The sequence below is a fragment of the Orycteropus afer genome, unplaced genomic scaffold (genome assembly GCF_000298275.1).
Source record: "Orycteropus afer afer isolate SDZICR_OR568_19922 unplaced genomic scaffold, OryAfe1.0 scaffold00101, whole genome shotgun sequence".
In the NCBI taxonomy this organism is placed as follows: domain Eukaryota; kingdom Metazoa; phylum Chordata; class Mammalia; order Tubulidentata; family Orycteropodidae; genus Orycteropus; species Orycteropus afer.
Genome location: NW_006921688.1, coordinates 8,558,241 through 8,563,182, shown reverse-complemented (window position 1 = coordinate 8,563,182; position 4,942 = coordinate 8,558,241). Strand labels below are relative to the sequence as shown.

Sequence of the window (4,942 nt, the reverse complement as noted above, 5' to 3'; positions counted from 1 at the left end):
TGACTCATGGTGAACCCATGTGTTGCAAAGTAGAACTGATCCCTAGGGTTTTCTTGTCTGTAATCTCTGTGGGAGCAGTATGCCAGGGCTTTCTTCCACGGAACTGCTAGGTGGGTTTGAAAGGCCAACCTTTAGGTTAGCAGCCAATTGCAAGTGATTTGTGCCACCCAGGATTCTTCACATTAGTAGTCAAGCACAAACTGGGTCATCTGGGGACGTTATTCCACTGTAGAACTTACTAACTATGATGGGGAGGGCTAAGGAAAAATGTAACTTTCCAAAAAAAAAAATTATTCTAATTCTCCATTAATTATAAAGGAACGAATTATGGCCTTGAAAAGTGCTCGATAGATTTCTGTGTATGGCTTGAAACTGCAAATTGGTGTGCAATAGGAACAAAATCACATTGTCCTTGTTTTCTGTCAAGTTGGGCTCCAATACATCACCCTCCTCTGTAGTTCTTTCTTTTAGCCATTCCATGATCGGCATCCTATCAAAGTAATCAAATTGGCACTGTAAGTGTTTATATAAGAGACAGGAAAAACATTTTAGGTGAAAGGTTTTTATTGAAACCTTGCTGTTCCAGAAATATATCAAATGTGATGTAGTCACAGAGTGAAGGGCTCCACAGGTTGATGGTTTGTTATGTATAAACTACTACTTTATGCAAACTGGGGTTGGCAGAGCTCCCTCAATATTTACTGAGATTTTCAGTATTTTTTTTTTATTGTGGTGTTTTCATGGTTTCAAATAATATTTATGTTATATGTAATTGGATGGGAACTCTGGTGGTGTAGTGCCTGAGGCATCTGACTGGTAACCAAAAGGCTGGAGGTTTAAACCCACCAGCCACTCCTCGGAAGTAAGGTTGGGCAATCTACTTCCATAGAGATACTGCCATGGAAACCCAAGGAGGGGTTGCTATGAGTCAGACTCGACTTGTTGGCAGTGAGTTTGGTTTGTTTTTGGTTTATGTAATTGGATAGAGCTTAAATGCCTTAGGCACTACACCGTCAGAACTCCCTATAGAAATATAAAGACCATTCTCTAGTATTTTTGCCAATTCTTTGTAGTAAAGTATTTATTTTTTCCCTCTTTTACTCTGGTAGCATAGTGGCTAAAGCACTTGACTGCTAACCAGAAGGCTGGCGGTTCAAACCCACCAGCCACTCCTTGGAAGGAAGGTTGGGCAATCCTACTTCCGTAGTGATACTGCCTCGGAAACCCAAGGAGGGGTCGCTATGAGTTGGGGCCGACTCGACGGCACATAACAACAACAACAACAACTGGTTGAGATATGAAGGAATTTATTACATAATGCTAGGTTCAATGTGTTAAAAAATATTATGGCTGCATATTATAAACTGAGTTGACATGAACATTTTTATTTTGAAATGTGACATTTTCTGCTAGCTTCTATTTACTCACTAATAGCCATCAGACTCCATTTTTTTTTCACTTTGGTAGAAAGAAACGAGTGGTGATAGTGCCTTTTCCTCAGTAAGAAACATTATTAGATACAATTTTTGCATCATGATGTTATTCATACATATTTCTCTAAGATTCCAAGATACTTTCAAATATGCTCCAGATGTTGAATGTGTTTCATTTGATACTTATATGTTTACGCCAACAAGTGCTAAGCACCAGGCCAGGTATCACGTATGTAAAGATAATGCAATGCTATCCTTTTCCTTGAGAAACTCTATCATCTGAGTGCCTGGGAATGCAGATTTGTAAGTAGCTATATTACAACATGATCATATAATCTAAATGATCAACTTAGAAGGACAAGAGAAGTGATTAATTCGAGGCCAGGACTTTCCCAAGTGAAGAAAGAGGAAAACAAGGGTATTCTAGGTATTTGTGTTCTGGAAGTAAAAACCACCTCTACAACTTTATTTGCTGAAAGCCAAGAAAGACTTGAAGCACTTACTGATAAAGATCAAAGAGTTCAGTATGGATTATACCTCAACATAAAACAAAAGTCCTCACAACAAGACCAATAAGCAACATCTTGATTAGCAGAGAAAATACTGATGATGTTGCCAAGGATTTCATTTTACTTGGATCCACAATCAATGCCCATGGAATCAACTGTCAAGAAATTACAAGATGTATTGCATTGTGCACATCTGCTGCAAAAGACCTCTTTAAGGTGTTAAAGAAGCAAAGATGTCACTTTGAGGACTAATGTGAACCTGACCCAAGCCGTGATATTTTCACTTGTCTCATATGCATGCAAAAGCTGGACAATGAATAAGGAAGACTGAAGAAGAATTGGTGCCTTTGAATTATGATGTTCGCAAAGAATATTGAATATACTATGGACTGCCAGAAGAACAAACAAACCTGTCTTGGAAGGAATATAGCAAGAATCCTCCTTAGAAGCAAGGATGATGAGACTTCATCTCACGTGCTTTGAACATGTTACCAGGAGGGACCAGTCCCTGAAGAAGGGCATCATGTTTGTAAAGCAGAAGGTCAACAGAAAAGGTGAAGGCCTTCAAGGAGATGGATTGACACAGTAGCTATTACAATGAGCTCCAAGATAGAGATTGTGAGAATGGCACAGGACCAGGCAGTGTTTTCTTCTGTTGTCCATAATGTTGCTATGAGTTGGAACCAACTCTACAATAGCAACAACTCTTCTTTTCCATGCACAGACTAAAAATTTCATTCATTCATTCGAAAAATATTTAATGAGTTTCTATTGTGCACCAGACATGCAAATAGTTTCTATGTCTGTACGGTTATTACCGGCTGTGGACTGCCTAGAACCTGGAGAATGTTTTTCATTACCCATAGTATACATGCCACAGTTTGAGAGCCATCAATATGGGCATAGGGCCTACAAAGATAATATTTTTTAAACAATTGCATTCATTCATTCCATCAGTTAGTCAGTCAGTCAACAATATTATTGAGTGACGAAGGCAACTGACTGCTAACCAGAAGGCTGGTGGTTCAAACCCACCAGACACTCCGTGGAAGCAAGAGTGGGCATTCTACTTCTGTAAAGATTTACTGCCTCAGAAACCCAGTGGGGTTTGCTATGAGTCGGAATCGACTCGATGGCAATGGGTTTGGTGTTTTTGTTTACTATGAATACTCAAACATGTTCAGGGGAGGATGAACCTAGAAGGAGACATTCAAGATTCTTATGCTTCTCCAGTCAAAATTTTATGAAGAATGAAAGATTTATGAGTTTGGTCAATGCCCAGAGTTAGGAAGAAATGAGGGAGAGAGAAAAAAAGAGGCCTGTGAACTAGAAAAGCTGGTCAAAAGGGCATAATGAGGAACAAAGTAAGAAAAGGATGGGATCAACAGTGTACTAAGAGAGGCCAATGGACTTGTGACTACATCTGGGCCCTGTTGATCCGAAGGCTGTTTCCATGAGTGTTAGGGAGGGATCAGCTGTAGGGAAGAGGAAGCATGTGTGACACTAACAGAGATACAAGAGAAGAGAAATGAGAGGTGGAAATGAGGTCAAGAAAAAATGCTCTTCAGATCCCCAGAGACCTGTGTATAATTAAAGGTAAAATGGATGGCTGTATGCATTTTATCATGTTTTGATGTCAAATTTCTTAGACTGTTTCACATGAAATTTCTGCTTTATTTATTTTTCTTTAGGGATTTAGTTTAAAATAACACATGGAAAGAAGTATGTTTTTGTTGTTCATAGACTTTATCACATAGTTAAGAACTTTTTCCTCATTATTTTAAATTATTTAAATTACTAGCATTATAAATGAACATTTTGAGTGATAAATGGGCCACAGTTTTCATGATTAGGTATGGCTAATATAAGAAATTTGATTCTTATCACACCAAATAGTTCTTGTTATAACACATTTAATCTGATTTTTTAAGGTTTAGAATATAAAGCTATCATGACATTTTGCCATTTCAGTAATATAGAGTACAAATAAAGGGATTTAAAAGAGAAAAGTTGAAAATGAAAGCTCCGTTATTTTGGAACATATATTTCACAGGATGAGAACAAAATGTGTTCAGCTGTTCATTTTATAGAGAGAAAAAAAGGCAATTTAAAATTAGAATTGTACCATTCAGGAGCTAAAATTCCTGCAGTTATAAGAGAAATATAAATGCTCCATACCAGTGGGTAGAGAAGAAAGGTCACATTTCAATAAAAATTTGGTGATTAAATATCTCCAAATAGAACACAGAAATTTTAAGAAAGTCAGTCAAAAGTTAGGAATGCAGTATTGGGCCTTTAACATGAATCTGAAAATCAGCAACTCCAGAGCTTGAACCCAGGTGATAAATGGAAAAAATTCTGATTCGGCAAAAAAATCTGTGGACTTGTGCCCTTCATTAATCATCATAATTAGTGTCATCACTTTTTTACTCAATTCAAGGTTTGATGAACCCAGTATAGTAAGTGGTGGCCATCAGTGAGAGAAAGAGGCTCTATGTATGGAAAACATGGATTTGGCTGCTTTTCCAGGTGTGACAGTGGATTTGCTCTCATCATTCTGTATTCTTGTGCTTATAACCGTCTGGGTTGGATGCAACACTTTGAGAGAATTTGCTAGACTTACCCAGGCTGTGGATGGAACATAGCCAGGTAACCCACAGAAAGATGAACTCTGTGACCTTGGCTATGCTCACACCGTGCTTCCATGGCAGGTCACTGCGCTAATGAGATTACCTGGGTGAGAACTTTCTACTGATGTGCTGCACCTACTTAAGCCCCAGCAATGTGACCTGCTCAGAGTGAAGTTGTAAGGTTGGTCTAGGTTGTCCAGGGCACCTCCTGCTCTCTTTTTGGGTACCACTTTAACTCCTTTCTTATCTTTTAGGTTGATAGTTGTGGTAGTTACAGTTGTATGTCAACTTGGTTGGGCCTGGTTGAGTGGCTGGGCAGCTGGTGGTAGTTATTCCCCATGATGAGACTGGCAATCAACTCCATGGTGGG

At 38.6% G+C, this 4,942-nt stretch overlaps 1 protein-coding gene across 1 annotated transcript in view; it reads left to right on the top strand.

The window, feature by feature from the left end:
• SYNE1 (spectrin repeat containing nuclear envelope protein 1) overlaps positions 1 to 4,942 on the top strand; it is a 578,063-nt gene that overhangs the window by 28,282 nt on the left and 544,839 nt on the right. The window lies entirely within an intron of this gene.